At 37.4% G+C, this 13,534-nt stretch overlaps 1 protein-coding gene and 1 non-coding gene across 2 annotated transcripts in view; one reads left to right on the plus strand and one right to left on the minus strand.

Annotated features, from left to right (window-relative positions):
- The window catches only part of CNTN5 (contactin 5), a 636,787-nt gene that overhangs the window by 250,746 nt on the left and 372,507 nt on the right, over positions 1–13,534 (minus strand). The window lies entirely within an intron of this gene.
- Positions 8,938–9,128, plus strand: LOC126016799 (U2 spliceosomal RNA). The gene has a single exon (XR_007498513.1). It is a non-coding gene; the product is annotated as a U2 spliceosomal RNA (small nuclear RNA).

Here is a 13,534-nt window from a genome sequence, read left to right on the forward strand (position 1 = left end):
GCATTGTTCACTATTACATGTCTAGTATAATATAATAATTAAGATAGTTCCTAATATTCCAAGGGTTGACTACATACAGATATCCTTTTAATTTCTTTAGAGATATCATGTCTTATATTTAAACACTTGGAATTGGTCTCATAATTATCCTGATTTCACCCTCTGTGGAAATGACTCTGAACACTTCAAAACTTGTCAGAATATTTGAGTTAGTATTTAAAACCAGAAAGTCTAGCTTTGAGTCTGTGTGGTAATACTAATCAATAAATGAATTGTTTTCCATGTATGCTACAAATATACACATGCACAACATAAAAAAATAATCAAACAAACAAAAACCAGTGATTTGGAACCAAAGAAGTTTATCTCTTCTTTAGAAAGTTTATCTCTAGAAAATTGCAAGTAATATCTTGTGTTTTAATTTAACTCATAAAATATCTCCTAGTTGACAAGTGCTCTATAATGCCAGCATAACTGTGCTACACTTTACCTCAAAGTCACATTGGACAAACTAGTGTGCCTGGAGCCTAGAGTCAGTCCTGTGCCAGGAAACTTCAGGGGTAGGGTCTCCTTGTATTTAGACCATAATTTGTCTTTCCATATCCCTTATGTTTTGGTGGGCCTATGCAAACAAATGCCACTTTAATACCATTTTTTACTATGTTCCCTTGACTCCAATCCTTAAGAAAAACAGCCCACTAAAACTTTTGAGGCTAACTTAAACTAGTAAGCATGTGCATGGAACTAGAGAAATGTACTTTGCCCTCAATGTTTAAGGAGTTACATAAGTCTAATGTCTTTAGTTTATATTGTGTGCTGCTAAGAAATAGTATGTACTACAACTGGGGATTTGAGGGACAAAGTAATTGTATTGTACATGGGTTCAGTTTTGTTTTTCTTAATGTTCTTTGGCTGAAAGTTCAAGGCTGGGATATCATCGATGGGACTACCGAGAATTCTGTTTATGGGTGATTGGGCTTCCACTGTAACTTTACCCTGTCCTCTTTCTTTGCATCTTTGTTGTCATAATTAAAATAATAAAAAAAATTAAAAAAATATTCATAGTAATCTCAATAATAATCAGTTATAATAAAAAAATCTAGTATTAAAAGTGGTGGGTTATACAGTTACAATGAATACGAACTAATGTCTGACTAATGTCTGACTCCAGTCCTCCCTGCTAGAACCTAATATATGGAGCTGTCTACACAGGGAAAACATTTTAAATTGGAGACCCAATATTCCCATTGTCATTCATAATCATACTCCTTCCATTTCCCTTTCAAAGAAATAATCATCTCTCTCTGGAAAATTGTCTCAGTAAGATGCTAAAAGTCAGAAAAGTATGTAACTAACAAACATACGCTAAATAAAAATCAATTTCTAATCTCAAATTCTCTCTGCCATAGTTTACCTTTTAAAATCTCAGGGATATCTTATCTCTGAAAATCTAAGATCTTATTCACATAATGATAATTTAATTTAAATTCAATTTTAGTTAAAGAATCTTAAGTATGAGGCTGTCTGTGAGGAAATGTTTTTTGATTGTAGAGATAACTGATCTGGTTCATTTGGCCAGAGAAACCTGAGCCCTTTCTGAGATTAGTTTCTAAATTGCCCCCAAGTTTTTGTGTTTCATTTGCTTTCTAGTTTCACTTTGGGATTTCCAGGGATTTATAAGCTTCCCAAGGATGCATCTTTTGTAAATAAAGACAAGGTCAGAAGGCAAAGCCTGTGGCTCTGGCCAGGCAGCTGTTTATCTGTGCAAACCATCTGCAAGTTGACCACATGGGTGATTTCTACTCCACACACTCAGTCATCATGATGGCAGCCAAGCAGGGGATTTGCTTTTTTTAGTTCATGGTCATTTATTTATGAAACCAAGCATGAGTAGCAGGAACATTTTTTTAGAATTCTAGACTTGATTCATTCTCCATTTTTCTAATTCATGTGCATTCTTCTTTGTGTACTATAGCATTAAATAGATCCAGTAATGATCAGGAAGCTATATATTCTCTTGGCAAGCAATTAACACACATTAGCAGGAAATGTCACATTCTCTACAGATGAATTATCATTTCTTAAGATCAGAACAACCCAAGTTTCACTTAGATGGGTTATTCCTTACATACTACCTAATTTCACAGTCTTGATTTCTAAGTGAAGTGAGAGAACTATTTTCCATTTCTATTCGAACAAAACTGGGAAGTAGCAAATATTGTTTCTCTGAGAGGCATACTAATCATATTCAATCTTCTCTCTAAAAGCATTCAAAGTTTGCTTTGTTTTCTTTATTTGATTATCAAATACTCTAAGACCTGATTTGACACTAATTGGAAAGGAAATACAAAAATTCATAGGAAAGAATAAATAGTTTTGAGTTGTGGCTGAAATATCCACATTTTTCCATGGAAAAGTCCTCCAACCATCTGGAAACTGATCAATAATGTGCAGTGTTTAGACAAATAAGAAAAATATAAGTTTATTTTTTAATTTAAGAAATTTTTTTTATTTTTATTTTTATTTTATTTTAATTATGACAACAAAGATGTAAAGAAAGAGGACAGGGTAAAGTTACAGTGGAAGCCCAATCACCCATAAACAGAATTCTCGGTAGTCCCATCGATGATATCCCAGCCTTGAACTTTCAGCCAAAGAACATTAAGAAAAACAAAACTGAACCCATGTACAATACAATTACTTTGTCCCTCAAATCCCCAGTTGTAGTACATACTATTTCTTAGCAGCACACAATATAATCTAAAGACATTAGACTTATGTAACTCCTTAAACATTGAGGGCAAAGTACATTTCTCTAGTTCCATGCACATGCTTACTAGTTTAAGTTAACCTCAAAAGTTTTAGTGGGTTGTTTTTCTTAAGGATTGGAGTCAAGGGAACATAGTAAAAAACGGTATTAAAGTGGCATTTGTTTGCATAGGCCCACCAAAACATAAGGGACATGGAAAGACAAATTATGGTCTAAATACAAGAAGACCCTACCCCTGAAGTTTCCTGGCACAGGACTGACTCTAGGCTCCAGGCAAACTAGTTTGTCCAATTCAAGTCATCGTCTGTAGTGGCAATACACCTCCATTCCTCACATAGTCTCTGTTGTTGGTATGCTTCTGTATTAAAGATCCTGGAGTCTGCATATCCCATATTGCAGTCAGGATGGTGCAGAGCATCCTCTCGTTTCACCTCACACTTAAGGGACAATAGAGAGAACCATGTCCTGTAGAGCAGGTCATTGTTGTTGTCAAGTCTTCTCAGTGTAAACAGAAGTCTCTTTTTAGGAGGTCGATGTCAGACCCTTGGTAGTGTCTTTCCTGGTAGAGGACTGCTTCCAGCTGTTGCTATATAAGACCTTGGATGTTTTGTAGATAGCTTGCCTGGTTCTGGCGTGAATGGAGGATGCCCATTCTTCTGAGGCCTGTGCCAGGTCATTATATCAATGTTCAGGGTGTAAGGTACATTGTGCTGAGATTTATTAGATAAGAACTTATCTGTATGTATGGTGTTTTCCCATTTTAATGTGTCTATGCAAACAAGGATCAATGCCATGAAGCATTATTGGTGCATCTGGAGGCAATAGGAACAAGACCAGCAATTTCCATGACATAGTTCAATCATAGGCATCAAACTGAGGGACAGTTCCAACAACAATCCTTACTGAGCAGCTTACAGAGAAAAGACAAGATGAAAAGTGGATAGAAACATCATGGTAGAAGAATATATAGAGAGTTATATCAGTTAAAGAAAATACCCATAAAATATACAAAAGATATATGTGTTCAATATGTGTTCAGTTTGTGTCCTTATCATAGTTCTAGGATTTCTTAGATCTACTGTGTGTCTTAGGTCAGAGATTAGAACTATGTGTTACTAAAGTTAAGAAGGGTAAATCTGGGGTACTGATGGTTGGGAGGAGCATATGTTCGCGCGGGGGCTAGCAAACAAAGGAGGTTTGCAAAATGTAGACTGGTATGAAATTGCCAGTGACAGCCTGAGTATAGCTGAGCAGCTATCTGCCACCCACCAGATCAAACTCCACCCCCTCAGCCCCACCCTAGGCCAGTCTCCGGACAGACCCGGCCTGGGAGTGGGGAAAACCCAGGGTGCCCCGTCAACTCCTTCCAGGAACCCACCTGGAGATCCGGAGGAATGGGGGAGAGGGGGGTCGGGTGACCCAGGTCCGGGCCCCCCTACCCTAGGCCTGGCCAACAGGCCGCTGGCACATGCGGAGGCCTGCCAGCTGCCCACCCGTGCTGGCTAAAACTCCTGCTCCAGGAAGGGAGAGAGACCCTCCCAAGCCCGAAGGACAGGGATTTAAGCCCCACCCTAGGCCAGTCTCCGGACAGACCCGGCCTGGGAGTGGGGAAAACCCAGGGTGCCCCATCAACTCCTTCCAGGAACCCACCTGGAGATCCGGAGGAATGGGGGAGAGGGGGGTCAGGTGACCCAGGTCCGGGCCCCCCTACCCTAGGCCGGGCCAACAGGCCGCTGGCACATGTGGAGGCCTGCCAGCTGCCCACCCGTGCCGGCTAAAAATCCTGCTCCAGGAAGCTAATTTAAGAAATTCTAATCAAGGCACTGTTGGGTATGATCCACTGTCAGCATTTTTTTGAACAAATAACCTATATTATTTTAATATAAGTTTGGGGGCTGGTTTGAAGATTATGTAATTAAGTGATTGGAGGAGCTACTTTTTTTTTACTGGCACAAAAATAAACATCTATATATATATAGACAATATATTGTCATATATATACACAATATATGCAATATTTATATGCTATATATATATATATATATATATATATATATATATATATATATATATACTCAGCTGATGACTTTGCCTTTACTTCATTTTTTAAAACGTTTCCAGACTTCCTAACCAGAAACAGTAAGTTATCTGCATCTGTAGCCTTTTTCCTATTTTCTATACTGTAACAGCAGGTAGATAGGTACTCTAACAAAAGTTTATCTCTCTGTTTGCATTCTACTTCTATTTTCATTCACTTTAAAAATTTATTCTTCTTGGGCCAGAGAGATAGCACAGCAGGTAGGACACTTGTTTTGCATATGGCCAACCTGAGTTCAATCTCCAGCATACCATAGGGGCTCCTACGCCTGTTAGGAGTGATTTCTGCGAGAAGACCACTTCTAAGTATGGCCCAAAACCCAAAAAGAATAGTAATTACATTCTTCTCTCCACTGCAGTATCTAATGCCAAGAATGGGAAAAGGGTCAGGATATTTTTTCCACCTATTTTTCTTCTACTTTAAAAATCTATTTTCGTTTCCTACTATTGAGTCACTGGTATTTAGGGAAGGCAAGTGGAGGGCACTGTGAGACAGGGAAGGAGATTCTGGGGGAGAAGATCCCAGCTCAAGTCCAGAAGTGCAGAAGTCTGGAACTCCTGAGAATATTTGTGTAAAGTTTTTTTCTCAAACTCCCCAAAAAATCCAATCTATAATTGGGACATGGGTCTCTAGCATTAGAAATGCAATGTAACAGAGTGTCTTTCTTTTAGTTTCTATATTATTGTGTATTTCTTAGTCCTTTAATATAAATATTTATTAAGACATTCATAAAGTTTCTAGAACAATGCATACATTAAGGTGAAATGTAAGTGTGAGTTAAAATCAAATGAAAAAGGATTCAGAATTGAACAAGAAACCTCAATTGAGAAGAGACATAAAACAAGAAAGCTCGCATATGTGAAACACAAGTAGTGAGACCCTGGAGCTAATGTGTCCTGAGGAAAGCAGAGGTGTGGGAAAGCAGTTACATGTGTAAGTATGGGAGTGAATAGATAATATGGCAGTTATAGGAATGAAAGGCCGATTCAAGAGAGGAAAGGGAGGACATTAAGGGATTATTTTTGTTCTATACAATATGAACATCTTATTTATTAAACCTCAAACCAGTAATAAGATACATTACTCACCAATATTTTGGGGTTATAAGTTTTTATAAGTTATAAGTTTTGTTTTAAGTGAAATTATATGTTATATTGGAATCATGAAACACTAAATGAGGCAGGTATGTCCTAAGACAGAAAACTTATTGAAAATATACTCCCATTGTAAAACTATACAGTAATAGCTGTAAGACCTGAAGCCATATAACATATATTATACAACATGCTATCAGTATCAGAAAAGTGCTTGGAGAATTTTCTATCAAAGGATAAAAATAAAAGCAAAGAATAGACAAATGGGTCTACATCAAACCAAAGAGATCTGTACAGCAAAATAAACTTGCATTCAAATGAAAATTTATCAGACTGAAAGGAAGAAGATATTTTCATGTCATATGTCTGAAAAGAGTAGCTACTATTGAAAATCTGCATAAGACCCACAAAATTATTAATAACAAAGAAATCCTGTTAAAAATGCCTTGGGGTCAGAATGATAGTACAGCAGAAAGTCATTTGCCTTGCATATTTGCCAGGCATCCTATATGGAACCCCAAGCACCACCAAGAATATCTCTTGAATGCAAAGCCAGGGTAACCCCTGAGCAAAGGAGCAGACACTTTTCTAAAGAGGAGCTAGAGATGGTAAATAGATACATGAAAAATACCCAAAACAGTTGGTATTAGGAAGATGTAGGTCAAAACCAAGATATTGCCTCTCACACCTGTGACAATGGTCTACATCAAAATGACTAGCAAATGGATCCATTTTTGCCACACACCCATCCCACCTCCCCTAAAATCTAAAAATGTCAGCAACAATATTAGTGGAGAAATGGAAAGCCTCGTGCACTGTTAGTGGTGTTATAAATGGATGCAGCATCTTGGAAAATAGTATAGATTGCCTCAAAAAAGTAAAATTTAAGTTGCCATATGATCCAGTCATCTCACTTCTGAGTTTCTATATGAAGAAGAAGAAACAGTTAACTCAAAACATCACATGCACATTTATTTTTATTGCAACATTACGTGCATTAGCTCACATTTGAAAATATGCATGCCCATCAGCAGATGACTGGTCAAAGAGGATGGCTATATTTTATAAAATATAATTTAGCTTTTTTTATTATTATTTACAGTACATAGTGACAATGAATAAAGGGCATTCCCACCACCAATAATGTCCTCCCTCCACTCCTGTTCCCAGCATGTCTCCCATATCACCCTCCTTTATCCCCCAGAATACTAGTGTAACTGGTCTCCACTTTACAGCTTGTTGTAGACTGGGTATCTATTCTGTCATTGACTTTGGGTTTGGTGTTCCAGTCTGGTCATTTTTTATTTGCACTACATGTTCATATGACTGGTCCTGGTATCACCATTTTACCCCTAATTTATGAGGCTGAATGATTCAAGTTATGCTATTTTGTTGGAGATAAAAAGGTTAAGGGAATTTCCTTCCTTCCCCAATACTTACTGTGCCTATGCAAAAAAAAAAAAAAGTGGGGGGAACATCAAACCCTGCCACTCCAGCATTCCTTTTTTTTGTTTTGTTTGTTTTTGATATTATTTTCCTTCTCCTTTTTCTTCCACTTTTTTCTTTCTCTTTCACTCTTGTGGATATTGTTTGGTGATTTTTTCCTTTTTTTAGTAGCTGATACCAAATTTTTCTTCTAATTTAGCTTTTTTATTTTATATAAAGGGGAGCCAGAGAGATAGTTTAATGGACAGAGAGAAAGCTTTGTCTGGAGGGGGTCTGGATCTTGGGCAACGCATGGTTTTCTTGGGGTATCACCAAGAGTGTACCCCAAGCATAATGCCGAGAGCAACCCCTGAGCAGGTAGGTCTGTCTCCCTAAACAATGGTAGCACAAACACTGTAGTCAATAGAATATGTTTGAGAAAATTAGAGAAACAAAATGTCAGAAAGAGAATGACTAGTATTGAATTATTTTTCCAACCTGTACAATACACAGCAATAAAATAAATGAGTAGGCCAAACAATAAACTAGTGGGCAATGACAACAAGATTGAGTTTTCTGGAGGAACAGAGAGTAGGGGTCAGTGCAAGGATGGGGGGCAATCCACTGGAGAGATGTGAATGTTTAGAAAGGGAAGAACAGTTTGGCACCAACACATTCTATGGTCAGACCCAATGTTACTCCTCCTCTTCATACGTTATCACTCTTGGTGCATTAAAGAAGCAAACTAATGTGCAATCCTTTAATGCTTTCTTTTCTATATACTTGCACTAGGTAGAAACCTAAGGAACCTTTCTTATTTTCCCAATGCCAAATTGTCCTTGAAACTCAACACAGATGTTGTTTCCTCCATGAGGCATTCTTTGGTGAGTGTTATGAATGGATGAGATGTTCCTCTTATGGGTATCCAGAATAACATGTGCCTATCCACCTAGCATGCATTTCAATGAGCTCTCAATACTGCTAGTCTATGAGCTCCTCAAAGAGCATCATTAGGGAACCAAAGGAAGAATAAGTGCAACATTTTCTACTTGGGTAGATAAAAAGATAGTTTTGATTTGGAAAACAGTAAGTCTTCACCATTAGTATACCTCCTTTTATACAGTTCCTAGATGAACTTCTTTCTATAAGCAGAAGTTCTATGGTTGTGAACATTTTTCTAGTGTATGTGCCAACTCAAATTATTTTGATATAAACTTTTATGCCCTCACCTGCCTTGAAAGCAAGTCAGTGCAGGAACAGCCCGTTTTACATAACTGCAACTTGACAGTTACATGCAAGTGTATAGGAAGAGTTAGCTGCATGCAGAGATACCCATGGGCAGGAGAAACAAGGCCAGGACACATTTTCATGGAAAAATTTCCAACTACCTTTCAGGAGGCTGTGAATCTACAGGCTCAAGCTCCCACTGGCTGTAGAAATGGTCCTTTCAAGGATTTAACCCTACTCTTCATTTCTCAGCCAAAGCCACCTCTCACCCCTGTTTTATGGAAAGAATTCAAAATACTCCACCTACATGAAAATTTGGTGTGATCACTTCTCGGCCTTTTGGCTAAGATCAAGTGTAGTATCTGTTCTTATCAGTTTAATATCTGATACGTCCTCTATCCGAGGACAATATATTAAATGGATTTTTGGAGCTGGGAGTCAGAAGAGGAGCTTGCTCCGTCCGCTCCGCGCATCGACCCGGTATTGCAGTACCTCCGGGAACGGTGCATCTCCCCTCATTATGTGTCTAAGAAAAGAACTTGGTAGGGGCCGGGCGGTGGCGCTGGAGGTAAGGTGCCTGCCTTGCCTGCGCTAGCCTAGGTCGGACCGCGGTTCGATCCCCCGGCGCCCCATATGGTCCCCCAAGAAGCCAGGAGCAACTTCTGAGTGCATAGCCAGGAGTAACCCCTGAGCGTCACAGGGTGTGGCCCAAAAAAAAAAAAGAAAATTTGGTGTTAAGCTTTGCTTTAGGAAAACCCAAGCGAAGACAATACATGTCACAATAACTTCTAAAGTAAATATCTATTACTCCTGAAATGAAAAACACTTTGCTCATCTATGAATGAATATGCAATCCATTCTCTATTATTTTTAGAAAGGTATTTTATTGTTTCAAGAACTCTGAAAACACAATGTTTCTAAAATGATATTTATGGCTAAGTCTATGGTCACAGATTAAAGTTGATTTTTCTATTTAACCTCCTGAAGAGATATTTTCTATATCTTAGAAATATCCATTATAAAGTCTCTACATTGAGAGGTTTGTGAAACAGTGCAGGAACAGCAGCTGACCATGGCAAAATAGATGGATTCATTACAATCATTGCAAACCATAAGTTCAATATGTGTGTGTGTATATATATATATATATATATATATATATATATATATATATATATATTCCCTACTTGAGAAAATATTAAGGGATATGTTCTTCTGATTAACATATGTCTCATTTATTTTTAAAGGGGACCAAATGATACTTGATGAATGGTTTTTAAAGATAATTCAATGTTATCTAAGCCCTTCTTAGAATATTACAAATTTCATGTTCTTTACATATTAGTAAAAATTCTGTAGTCATTCAAGAAACTGAGGTTTTTTTTTTTTTTTTTTACAGAAATGGTTACTTTAGCAACACATATAGTTTTGACCTTAAACCCTCTTCTTAGGAGGAAGCTGAGAAGTGACTCAGGAGTGCTATTTCACCCTCATATAAAAGCCCAAGAAGAGTGAAAATTTCTTTACCTCTTTATACCATAATCCTGATCATATCAGGACATCCATCCTAACTTTTACTCAGCCACACAACACACAAAAATCACCTCCAGGCTGCACAGGTTACAATGAGAAAACAACAGAACTCAGTGAGCAAAGTTGTTAGCCTTGCTAACCTAACCCACAATATAGCCTCACTGATAAGGACTTTAGAGAAGAAATGTTGAGGGTGTTCAAGGAACTAAAAAGAAACCATGGAATGGACAGCCAATGAAACACAAGAAAATCTGAGAGCAGAAACAAAAAAAATTCAAACAGAAATTATAGAACTAAAAAAAACTTGGTAGGAGAAATGAAAAACTCACTGGAAGGCTTCACTAGCAGAGAAAACAGCTGATGAGGATAGAATCAGTGAGTTTGAAGATGAGCTGCACAATACCTCCATGCAACAGTAGAAAATGGGAAAAGAGCCTTCTTATGACAAGAGAACTCTGGGATGACAAGAGAACTCTGGGATAAATTCAAGAGGAACAATTTAAGAATCATCAAGGTCCCAAAGGACCCAGAAGACAACCTCTATGAAGCAACAAAGACATCATTGTTGAGTTCTCAAAGTTGGAGAACTAATGTACCCCATCCTGGAGGCCCAACTGGTACCAGCTAAAAGAGAGCCAAATAAAACTACTCCAAGAGCCAGCTTCATGAGAATTACAAAAATCCTAGAATGAGTTAAATCCCCTTCTCCCCATTGCATACATCTTTAGAACCTTTCTTAACAATGTCAATGGGTTCCTTTCCATTTGCATGCTAATGACTAATGTTCTTATTTCAACTCTACTATTAAAATTATTAATTGTATTTATACCATAATTTTAGAAAAAACATAAAAGTGTATTAGAAACTTACGCATGCGATCAGCACAATTTTCCTTATCTATTCAATTTTTCACCTCTATAGGAGCAAACACGTCTAAAAATGGTTTTCAAAGCCTGTAACAATATGACAATGAGCTATAATGACATGGTTATAATTTATAACATCTATTGATTTACTGCTTTTACAGTAAGTGAATGGGAACACTTAGAATACTTGACTGTATTTGTAAGTGAGGACGGCAATCACAGTGACAAAGAAACATTTAAAACTAATGAAGAGATAAAAATAAGCCTCATTTTATGTGATAGAAAGTCAGCATTTCCAGAAGCTAAGAGAATAATAAAACAATATTGAAGTACAATATCAAAATTAAAAGTGATAGAAAATTATAAAAACTCTAAAACAAAGGGATAAATAAGAAGTCTAAATATGCATCTCACATGAGTCAGGCAACATTTATTGTCATACCTGGATTATAAAAGGGAGAGAGGTTTACTAAGACAAAAATATATAAAAATCAATAAAAAAGTAACCTTATATTATAGAAAAATGAAATCACTTTTTCTAAGTTTTTAATAAAATTTTATATGACAACCACTGAAAGATGCAAATGAAATTAGCAGGTGTTTTCATCTGTTTTATTTTAATTTAAATGTTAGTTTTTAAATAGCAATTTTATTTTATTGGTATTCACTCTATTGGTTCTTTCATATACAACTGCTCAAATAATTTGGGAAAATATAGATGTTCATACAATTAAAACATAGTTAACAATGTCAACTACTTCAATATATTCAATTAGTATGATGATTAAAATGTCTAGTAACTTAATGGCATAGTATTGGCATACATGACAAGGACAGCAATGTTCTAAAAAAGGCTGGGAAAAACAGAAATAAACAGTGATGAATGGAGAGAGGGATAGTAGTAGCTTTATAAAAACAGAATAAGAAGAATAGTTGGCAATGAGATCTAGTTGTATTTAAATTTTAATAGCAGGAAGATGAATTTGATAGTATACAGTATTTTGAAGTAATGGGGTAAAAGAGCTGAAAAAAAGCACAGGGTGTCCCAGGGTATTTTGGGAGAGTTAGATTAAGTATATACAGAAATGGAACAGGACTGAGAGGGACCCAAGGGAGTTGAGACCCCTTATTAGAATGAATAAGTAGTGGGAGGACCCTCGGGATGCCCTAATTCTCAAGGTATTCACAAATTAAGGATCTAGACTCTAGATCCTTAGATTCTATATTCTAGAGAGTTCCTTGAAAGTTAAAGTTTTAGCAAACCAGAGCCAAAGGAAAGAAAGGGACAAGGGAGTTTCAAGAGCAGCAGCAAGATATTTCAAAATTCTTGAAATGCCTGACTCTGTAAAAGGGACTCTTGAACATGAGAACTTAAGTGTTCATGTAAGCAGAACCATGGCTGGGGTTCTAGTTTATGCTCTTCTGTGCTCTTCAGTCTCAGCAGATCAAAGACTTGTTTAGGGCTGCTGTGTTCAAAGTACCTCTTCAACCTCAGGCTACACCCAGCAACGCTTATCCAAAGACTGATCACATGCAAGTATTTTGTTGCAGTAGGTTGTTTAAAGTTAGGTAATTGATAAGTGTTATCAAATTCACTTTTGGGGGGAGGCACAGCTGGTGATGCTCAGGGATTTGTACTTAGAAATCTTGGCTTTGCACTTAGAAATCGCTTCTGGGTTTGGGGATCAACCCAGCCAGGGGTTCGTAGTCCATCCTGGGCCAGCCGCGTACAAGCAAACACCCTACCGCTGTGCCATTGCTCCGGCCCCTCAAGTTCATTTTTTAACAATGGCTGCATGGATTGTTTTGTTTTGTTTTGTTTTGTTTTGGGCCACACCCGGTGACGCTCAGGGGTTAACCCAGGCTATGCACTCAGAAATTGCTAATGGCTTGGGGGACCATATGGGATGCCAGGGGTTCGAACCGTGGTCCGTCCTAGGTTAGCGCTTGCAAGGCAGATCTTGCGCTACTGCCCCTGCCCGATGCATGGATCTTTTTTAATGGTCCCACAGAGCAAGTCACAAATCAGAGATCAACCATAATCTAACACTTGCCTCTTTTAATGCAATGCTTAACTGTAAATGCCTGCAATTACAAACGAGAGGTTTAAATCTGAAGATGCTTTAGGTAGATGGGAAATTTCTATAATTATAAAATCATCATTTCTGCCTGAATTGCCCTCGAAAGCTACAGCTCCAACTTCTCCTATTATTGGAAAAGTAATAATAACAATTATAACTACACTGTGAAGTATTAAAAGCTTAACATTTAATTTAAAGGTAGCTAGAATGGAAATGTAATGAAGAGTGAACCTATAGAAAGCTGGCAATTCATCCACATATGCTAAGCAGAGGCACTAAAGAGTGAAGTGGGGAACTGAGGAGCCTTCATTACGGTTATTCTGCCCAGACTCTCTCTCCTTTTCTGGCATCCCTTCTCTACATGCCAGCAGCCTCCCAGATCAAAAATTTATTGCAAGCTATGAAGAATTTCAAACTAAATTGATCTCAATATGGTACTA

Source organism: Suncus etruscus, chromosome 8 (genome assembly GCF_024139225.1).
Source record: "Suncus etruscus isolate mSunEtr1 chromosome 8, mSunEtr1.pri.cur, whole genome shotgun sequence".
Taxonomy (NCBI): Eukaryota; Metazoa; Chordata; class Mammalia; order Eulipotyphla; family Soricidae; genus Suncus; species Suncus etruscus.